The sequence below is a fragment of the Grammomys surdaster genome, unplaced genomic scaffold (assembly GCF_004785775.1).
Source record: "Grammomys surdaster isolate TR1022 unplaced genomic scaffold, NIH_TR_1.0 165, whole genome shotgun sequence".
Lineage (NCBI taxonomy): Eukaryota > Metazoa > Chordata > Mammalia > Rodentia > Muridae > Grammomys > Grammomys surdaster.
Window position 1 is genome coordinate 6946056 of NW_021604613.1, and position 11105 is coordinate 6957160.

Genomic DNA, 11105 nt, shown 5'->3' on the forward strand with positions numbered 1-11105 from the left:
TGTATTAGGTTATGCCAGTGCAGCCTCAGAGTTTATTATTAATGACAGTCAACACTAGTTCTGCAATAGAAGATGATACAAGTAAGACTACTATTGGATTAAAGTTTGCATATATGTATAATTTAAAAAACACACTTTATTTAATGTCTAGTATTTAAATTATTTCCATTTTCTAATGCAAATTACATACAACATTTTTTATCTAATAGCTGAGATTTAAATTCAGGTATCTATTTTTACATAATGGATTCGTTTGTATGGCCACAAGTTAAATATGATAGTTTTGATATGATTTATTTTATTTATTTAGGATAATAATGTTGAGTGATAGCTTATTTAAATGTTATATCTAATGTTCTCAAGGTCATATACAGTTCAAAGTGGAAAAGTAATATCAAGCTTATTGAAATTTTATGCTTTGTATGTATTCTACAAATAAGATATTAAAAATGAATTTTTAATTTTTTTCAAAACACATTTCACTTTGGAGTTCTTTCTTTTTTAACTTCATGTTATATCAATTTATAATGCATTTATAACATGTATTATATTTTTCTCCTCATATTCAAGCATAATTACTACACATCTTAAAGTTATATAAAACTTTCCTTGATTTGTATAGGTTTGCTCGCTACATATTTATTATTATTGCTAACTTATAATTATTACTATTTTAATTAGATCTAAATACCATTTTATCAATTGTGTGTAAACACAGACAGATCTGATAATAATAAGCTTGCAATTTATTATAATTATATCTCAATATCATATTCTGGTATCATTGCTTTTTATGGTAATTTATTGAGTATATTATAGTACTGAGGATACAAACATATAAAACAAATTGTTTTGAATTATCTGTCATTAAACAACTTTTTTATGTTTAGACATTTCTTCCAATTTCTTCTATCAGAAGCTAGTAAGCTTAGTAATATAAAGTCCTTTGGATGGCTCTAGAACTACTTTATTTCTCTAAAATTAGTACAGTGATTTGATGAGTATAACTTATTCACTTAGATGAAACTATCTGCTCAATATTCTGTCAAAAGCAATGTAAATGTATAATTCATAAAAGTCTTAAGTAGCCCCCTAAACAGTCTTTTAATAGAATAAAAAATAATCCTTTAGAGCCATTCTTCATATTACTTTTAAAATGTGTTCATATTCTTTTCATTTTATTCACATATACTTCACCATTTTCCCAAAGGCATTAAGTAATGAGATTCATTTAAAACTAGTGACAAAATTATTTCTCCTAAAGAATAGCAATCAAAATTTTGTACATGAATTCTAGTCTCAAAAAATTCCTGTCAGATAAAATTGTAACCCTGATAAATCTAGGCATCACGAAATGTTGTTCCAGCCATATAAAACACTGTGGTCGACTTCATTTGAGATCAATCATTTTACTTTGGATCAGAACTGCTAAATGCCATGTATCACCAGGAACACGCCCCTTCCTATAAGCCAGGTGAGTGACCGCACATGGCTGGTGTTTAGTGGATATTTCTATTACTTAAAGAAACTGATTTTGTGGACAGATATCAAAAAGATGAATGCATTAGGGCTGGTAACATCTTAATAAATCACAAACTTGCACTGAAGAGCAGAAAAAATCAGATGTTTAAATGACATTAGAACCTAGATGACAGCTAAAAAGCTTTGTGTGTGAGTTAATCCCTGGAATAAGGGGCTGGCAGAGGGAAAGCTTTGGAAACAATTGTTCTATTTCTTCAATTAGGAGAACAGCTTAGCTCTACTTGGATGAGGTGAAGTTGGTACTATTCTTTCTCTCAGAAACAGAAATGTTTGTTAGTTGCTGTGTTATTGTCTGTGAAATATTCGGCAGCAGATCAAAGTAATCCTCACACCAACTTGAGTCTGATATTAATATGCTGTATGGCTCATGTTTTTTTAAATAATTGATAGAATGCTGTCATGTTGGTTGTAGTAAAGAGCAAGATTTCAGAGAAAACTTAATTATTGAACACCTATATAAGTGTGACATCAGGAATCAAATAGCAGTTATCCTCATGGTCTATTTTCATATGTCCTTTCCCCCTCTACTTCCTAGTTAGAGTTACTCATCAGAAGTCCTGGCTAGTTGTTCCATTTGTTACTTTATTCATATTTCTGATATAATTTGAGATTTTTTTTTTACCAGTAGACTAGCTTCAAAACAACACAAACGTGTGACTGCTTTACAGCTTGATGAGAGCAGTTTTCTAATCAGTCGTTCTGTGTTGCACTGTGTTCTTGATGAAGGTCAAATGACTAAAAGTCACAGACTATGGATTTTGTTTTTAATTGTAAAGGCTTAATTTTAAAAAAAAAAGTAAAGCGTTTACACAGGATACATTTGGAGATATATTTTTTTCTCAATCCAAAACAAAATGTATTCCTTTGTTTTAAATATAATTTGTTGTAGCGGGCTGTATTCGAAAAAACTTCAGTGGGGCTCAGCTCTAGCAAGCTCCCTGGCAGCTGCCATGTTCCTGCTCTATGTTCCCATACTAATGGTGGCAGATGTGCCAGCCGGGAGAGCCAGCCCTAGCTTCATGAGATGTTAGCATGGCTACTGTCTCTGCCAGTCAGGTCTTGGAGTCTATGGCTCTAAGCATGGCTCTTGGGCAAACTCTGCCACCCTCATAATGCTCGGCTCAACCCCAGACAATATCCAGTATGCTCAAGGTACCCAGTTGAATTTAGACTCTCAATGCTTAAAGATTATCCAATGGACTTATATATTAGCAAATGCTCAATACACAAGATGCCCACACAATTAGAAATGTAAAGCCAGCTTCCTAAACTTGATATGAATAACTGTTAGAGACACGAGGGTAACATCTCCTGCCATCTTTCCTCTCCTCCTCCTTCTCATCCTTCTCTTTTCTCCTTTCTTCCTCCTCCCAACACTTTGCTCCATCTCCCTCTTTTATTGCCCAATCACAAAGCTCCACTGCAAACACAATGGGCAGGAATGGTTCCTGCAACAGTTTTTGATCTCCGGGGCATATTTGGAGTCAAAGTAGTACTGGTAGAGAAGTGTGTCTTTACAAAGAAGAACTATGTAGGCTGTCATCCAGTGATTGCCGGTATGAAATCTGTCCCTTAGAAATTCGCATTTAATCCACTGATAGTTTTGATAAGAAAGTCATAAAAAGAAAAGCATGCTAGGCTCTGCCTACATTCTTTCTCCCTGATCCAAACAGTTATAGCCAATCACCTCCTAAAATTCCAACCATTGCTAAAGGTCAGGGTGTGATTCAAGCATGAACTAAGAACCTCAGCCACATCAATTCATAACATGAGTAAAATTACATTTAAAAAATTATAAAGCTATATAACTCAGCTATTTCCTTGTAATACTGAAAATCTGGCTCCCACATTGATAGGAAGATTCTGAATGACACCAATGCAATGCTCACAATAGTATACAGGTAGTTCAGGACTAGTACACAGTTCACTACAGTGCATGGTTGTTCACATGTGCATTGCCTTGTTCACAGCTTACAACAGTGCATGGGTAGTTAGAACCTGGTGTACAGTACACAGCAGTGCATGTATGTTTAGAGTCTAGTGCACAGTTCACAACTGCATTAAAACTTAATTAGACTATGTGAAACATATCAAAGAAACTAGCATAGAAAAGAATGCTAATGAATTATCAAATATAATTAGGGTTTTTGATATATTTGCCCAACAATATTTAATTTATTAATCTCCTTGCTGTCATAATGCTACAGACAACCCAGTGTTAAAATAAGCTCTCTTATCATCACACCAAAAGCCATACAACAACAAATTATGCTTTACTTTTGCTGTACAAAAATGAATCAAGATGAAGGTCATATTATACATAATGTGTTAAAGATACTGCATGGGCACTGTGGCCAAGATACCCATTTTGTGAAGTAAAGTACATTTCCAAAAAGAAATAGCACTTGTCTACTCTCAATGAAATAAAGTCCTAGTGTCAACAGGCAGAAGATACTGTTAGCAAATGACAGTGTACTTTATAGAAATGACATTCAAAAATACATAGTAAAAGGAATTGCTCACTGTTATGCTTTCTGGGAAACAATCTGTTTAAAATTCGGAATTAATGAATTTTCAGTTTTGTAATTTCCCATCAACTAGCTCACTTCTTTTCTTCTTTCTTTAGAAGTTGTATTGATTTTAATCTATGGTGTTTATCTCTATGTCCACCATCATTCTATTACAATCTTGCTATACCCACTGAAATTATATCACCAAAGATATAAGAGGAACATACTATTTCTCAAATTTAGCCTAACTAGATCTTCCCCTTTCAGGTAGGCTGCCTTCCAGATGTAGTGTTACTGTCTCTTTATGACAAAGGACTTCTCATCAGGACCAGGTTTCTCTGTTTATGCTAAAATTTTTAAATAGGCCCTCATCAGTAGTAAGTTATGCGGGGTTCGAGTTGTAGTTGCTTCTGTTCCTGTTTTACCTTCCAAATATTTATTTGTATGTATTTCTCTAATAGTACAAGTCATTTTGCCTTCTATTGACTTATTTCAGTGAGAACTCCATCTGCCCTTTTAATAGGAAGTTGTACCTGATATTATGCATTCTGTTTCAGGCACACCTTTGCTTTAGTACAACCAACCCTTCCATTTTCCAAGTATCTGAGTTTCATACATGTTCACGATAGCTAACTTGAATGCCCCGATGCCTGCTTTATTAACTTTAACACTTCAGTTTCACAGGTTTGTAGAATTCTCTGATGCTGCATGATAAGCAATAACTCTAATATTCCACCCTCTTATATATAAGGTGTTATAGATTTCAAAATTAAAACATCTCAAATTTAAATTTCAATAATCATTAGCTATTATTGTCAGAAATTTTCTAAATTACATTTTTCATTACACTATTGCCACCATAGTTGAGAAAATATATGTAAGAATACAAACTAAAATAGATTTGGGACACTTGTAGCTACTCATCTTTTCTAAATTTATGATTTTGTCTGCTTTATGTACATTTTCAGTTGTGACTCATTAAATGTAACATATGCTATATGTATTCATAAATACATGGAAATATAGATATGTTTTATAAATATTATTGAAAATATGTTTTATAAATAGTCATCCAATAATAATATTTCACTATGATCCTTCCACCTTCTTGATAGCTAATTTATCTGGAGTAAAGAATTTAGCTAGCCTTTGTCCTTAGTTTCTGGAAAATAGCTTATAAATCCTAAATGTTCCCCATGTGACAGGAGTATATTTGTTATTCAAGGGAGGAATTCTGAAAGTCCCTATTAATTAGATGATTCAGGACAACTACGGTTCTTGGCAGAAAGACCACTCTGCAATTAGAATGTTGAGATCCTGAGACACATTATCCTACTCTGACCTTTAGGAGCAAATAGTGACTGTGGATAAAATCCAATAGAATAGCTAATGATTCAGTTATGTATGGCTATGTAATGAAGCAACTCCTGGACACCAGAATTCATGAGAGTTTCCATGGTTTTCAATGGTCTCCTTTGGGTTACCTGTCATAGTTATTTTCCATTGCTGTGATAATACACTATGACTGAAACAATACATAAAAGAAAGTATTAAATTTACTTTATCAGTTTCAGAGGAATAGAGTTCATATGGTGGGACAAAGGTGTTAGGGCAGGAACAACTAGGATCTTACATCTTGATCCACAAGTAGAACACAAATGAAAGAAACCTTGGGAATGACAGAGGCTTCTGAGACCTCAAAGGCCACACATACACACCATGTCCAACAAGTCACCCTTCTTCATCCTTCTCCAAAATTTCCACCAACAGAAAACATAATGTTCACATATATGAGCCCGTCTATTAGGGCCATTCTCATTCAAAGTGCCATGTCACTCACCTGTGTGTTAGGACACATGTATCCTCACTCCATAATCATAAGAATGCTGCTCAACATTTCTTTAGGTGCTTCTCGGCCATTCGCATTTCCTCAGTTGAGAATTCTTTATTTTGCTTTGTACCCTACCAACATTTCAAAGAAGAGTAAATGCCAATATTATTTAACTTTTCTTCACAAAACAGAAACAGAAGAAACAGTGCCTATTTCATTTTATGATGCTACACCCTAATACCCAAACCACAAAGAAAGAGAATTACTGACTAATTTTCTTGTCAACATAGATCTGCACTCTATCAAAAAAAATACACAACAACCTAGCAACACTTTATCTGAAATTGTGTACTACCCACAAGATACACTATGCCAATAATAGCAGAAAGCTTATGAGAACCAATGAGTAACTGATTAAACTTAAGGCTCACTCCACAAGATGGAACCCATACCCAACACTGCTTTTGTGACCAAGAACCTGTGCCTATACCACCCAGGAACCTAGGGCAAAACCAAATAGTACTGGTCTTAAAAACGGAAAAATGTAGAGATAAAGTGACTGCTAATTATATTCTTCATATTCAGATAATATGTAGAGAGTAAAAAATTGAGGTATGGAGCCACCTACCCACTTCAAAAATATTAACTCATAATTTCTCCTGTCAAAAGGAAATGCAGGGACAAAGAGTGGAGCAGAGACTGAAGGAAGGGCCATCCAATGACTATCCCACTTAGGGATCCATCCCATTTGCAAACACCAAACCTAGACACTATTGCTGATGCCAAGAAGTGCTTACTGACAAGAGCCTGGTATAGCTGTCCTCTGAGAGGCTCTGCCAGAACCTGACCAATATAGATGCGGATGTATGCAGCCAAACATCAGACTGAGCACGGAGAGCCCAATGGAGGATTTAGGGCAAGGACTCTATGAGCTCAAGGGATTTGCAACCCCATTGAATGTACAACAATATCAATCAATCTGACCTCCACCCCAGAAGCTCCCAGAGACTAAACCACCAACCAAAGTGTACACATGGGGGGACCCATAGCTCCAGCTGGATACGTAGCAGAGGACTGACTGCCTTCGTGGGAATCACTGGGAGGGGAGCCCCTTGGTCCTATGGAGGCCGGATGACCAAGAGTAGAGTAATGCTAGGGCACTGAGGCAGGACTGGGTGGACGGGTGGAGGAGCACCCTCAAAGAGGCTGGGGAAGGGGGAAGGGGATAGGGTGCTTGTGAAGGGGAAACTGGGATTGGGGATAACACTTGAAATGTAAATAAAAAAAATAACCAATAAAAAATAAGAAAAAAAAACTTAGAAACACTCAGCCCTAAATGGAAACATCTCCATTAAATTCTTCCTCTCAGAGCTCAGTAACCCAATGAAAGAGGAGGGAAACGATGTGTAAGAACCAGATGGGAAAGAGGACACCAAAACCAACATCCTCTAAATCAACCTGAACAAAGTTCATACGAACTCACAGAGACTGAAGCAGCAACCACGGAGCCTGTATGGATCTGCACCAGGTCCAATGCATACATGTTATAGCTTCTAGTTCAGTGTTTTTATGGAATTCCTGAGTGTACACATGAATGACCCTCTTATTCTCATGCCTTTTCTTGGGCTATTTTTTCTTTTGTTTCTTTGCCTTATCCAACTTTGACATGATAGTGTTTGCTTTATCTTATTATACTTTATTTTGTTATATTAAAATCTGAATGAATTAGTGGATTAATGAATACCAAATACTGGGTTAAAGGTTAACAACTGAACTGTCATTTATTCCTGCTGGGAAAGGGAAAGAGAAAATCAGTTTTCTCCAATGAAATGGTAAAGGTTATATTCAGCATTTCAGAATAGGCCTCATATACAGGAATATTTGACTAATATAAAATTGATTCCTCAATTTTTATGTGCTCTTATTTTGTTACAGCATGGAAGTTTTCTTTCGCTTTCTTTCTTTCTCTTTTCCTTATGTGTGGTGTTTTATTTTGTTTCCTGGATTTGGGGGAGCATTGTGTTGTACTGAATTTGTTTTTTGAGAAAGAGCTTAAACTTGAATGGGTAAAGAAGATAAAAGATCTGGAAGGACTTGGAAGAGGGAAAGAATATGGCCAAAATATATTTATTAACTTTTTAAATTCTAAGGTTTTAAAATAATAAAATGAAAATATAAGTCATTTATCAAATGTGCATATCAAAAACCAGGGCTGACCATTTGGTGTTAGATAAGCAATTGTTATGCTCTTTCCAGGAAAAGACTGTTTCTCCTATGCTCTTTAGTGATGTGTAGTTCTTTCTCTAGGTTGAAGCCTCCTGAGCTGTTCCACTTCAACACTGCCATATCTACTGGTGTTGTCCTTGCTCAGGTCATGTTGCAGCAGCCATGGTGGTGAGACTGTGTGGGTAGACCTTCTGACACTTCTAAAAGACACTACTATCTCGAAGAAAACTTTCCTGGACCTGAGTCTTTCAATCTTTACTTCCTCTTCTATAATGATGCTTGAGCCTTAGGTGTGGGAGTGTTCTGCAGATGAATCCATGGAGACTATGCTCCACAACTACAGTTTGTTCAATTATGATGTTCTGTTATTGTTCCTTTCAAAGAGAAGTTTCTTTGATGAGGGGTAGAAACTATACTGACATGTTGAGGGGGGAGGTATTCATATTATAATTTCAAATTTTTTTGAATACTTTTCAAAACAGCGTAAGTAACAGTGTAAGACTATAAAGCCCATGGGTATAACATTAAGTAATTTTAAATAATTTTACTTAAGTAAAAAAGAAAACAAAAATATGGAGTTAATTTAATATGCAAGCTATAATATTCAACTTTTTAATGGAATAAATGCTAGTGGTCTGGCACAGTATTCTTACATCTTTTAAGAAGAGGTCAAATGCAGGTATGAATAAAGAAAGAGTAAATGAAATTAAAAGCCCTCATGTAAGCATGTACAAAAAAAATGTCAATGCTAAGAAAAATAAAAGAAAGATTAGTAGATCATGGGGGCACACATTTGTAACGCCAACACTTGATATAGAGGTGTGATGCCTTATATTCAGGGTCACCTCAGATTACACAAAAGGCAGCTGAGGGATAACTCGTGAGGTATTCTATTCAAAATTAAAAGGAAATTAATCAGATTTAGTATTAAAGAAATCCAGGCATCATTTGATGGCCAAACAAGCCAATGGATAAATTAACAATGTGTCATTATAATATAGAAGTACACTAGAATAAATAAAAAATTATTGGTGGCAGGTGGTGGATATTTGGATGTTCACAGGGGACTTTTAGTTTAAAATAAGAAGGAACGGTAAAAAAATAATGTAACTTTAAAATTAAATAATTATGTTTAAGGAGTTAGAAATACAAGAGTATGAACACAGGGAAATCTATAGAGAAGTACACAATGACTAGTATGTGCACACATATGTGTTTGCTGTCTGACAGTGGAAGCACACACAATATCCATATACCTGCAGAAATTTTTTATAAATACCTTTCTCCCACTATAGAAGCAAGAACTCCTAACATGATTGGTCTACTGTATATACACGATAACATATAGCATCATATAATGACCCAAGAAAAAAAAATGTGCTGAAGGAAGAGAAACTCATGTAAAAATAGGTATGTGTCAACATACACAAGAAGTAACTCAAATGGTTGCCAAATAATTAAAATTCAAAGTGAAGCAAGACAATGAGTGTATTATATATTATATTTATTATGTTACATTATGTTATTGTGTATTACTCTGTACTATATACAAAAGTGTTGGTCTTTTTAGTTACTGTGGACTTCCAAGAGTAATAGCAAGAATCAGTATAGTTTTAGATGCCTCTGTTGCTTCCCTGACCAGTGATTCATACGCAGATAATCCGCATCTGACAGAGATCTTCATTTTATAACCTGTCTTCTGAGAGGAATAGGCCTCCCACATGCAGAGTACTTCTTTTTAAATTTTTATTTCATATTACATTTTAATCATCTCACAAACTAGTGTGGTTGCGTAAGGTTTCTTTGTGATCTTTAGTTTTGGTTAGCCCTGCTCCACACTCCGCCCCACTCCCCACCCCTCCATCCCATTCCCACATAAACACTTAGCTTTCAATATCAATACTTTTTTTCACTGAAAGATCACTGTTTAAAATACCTTATAAATATTTTGTTTATATGCATAAACTTATTCCATTTTCAATCTTGGTCAGTGATGCTGGTTATTGCAGTGGATGGTGGCAAAAGCAGAGACTTGTATGAGCTCAGTGTGCTTAGAATAAGCAAGTATGAATTTTCAGTGATAGCATACCCTATAAGGCTTAGGAAGGGTATGGAAGAGAAGCGTAAAAAAATACAAGAGCTGTTGCATAGTGTGATATGCAGTGAAATGCTTTCCTCTGCATGTGACATGACTATTTCACACATGACCTCATAGCAGCTGTGATTTCCTGCACAAGACCTAAATAAAGTAGTTAAAATTTCGAGCCTGAAGCAGGAAAGCGTCAATATCCCACATCTAGTTAAGAGGCTATTGCTAGTTAATGGCTGTAGATGAGAAAAGGTCACTTTCTTTGGTGAGGTAACCACTGGTAGGCTATATTTAACTGAGTGGATGACCACACACCCATGAGGGTGGGAGAGATTTGGATTAAGGGGATCCAATACAAATTGAAGAAAGGGGCTAGAAAATGGTATGGCCAAAATGTGTGATATATATTCATGATAATTTCAAACATTAGCATGTATAATGTTTAAAACATGTAAATTAACTGGTAAAACTTTTAGTTTTACCAATATTTTCATATGATAGCATTTATTTTCAAAACTTAGAACAAACATAACTTTAAATTCATAAACTAAAAAGCAATTCAATATATTTCAGTTGTGCCAAATTGTAAATTGGCAGATTATAAATAGTTGCCACATAGCCTTGAGTAAGCAAAATATTTAATCAGAAATTTTTAATATTTCTAATCAACTAACTAAGCACTAATATTACTTTAAAATAATGTGAGTAAAGCTTGGAACTTCACTGTGTTTATTGAGGATTTTCATGTCCCAGTACTTTCCTTATCTTTCTTCTGAGATATTGAACTCACACATCCACAGTACTGTCCATGTTGCATTAATGGCTACAATATCTTAGACAATCTTTGAGAATTTTCTCTGATTTGCTTTGTTTTCTCATAATTCTTGTACAGAGGGAAAAGTCAACA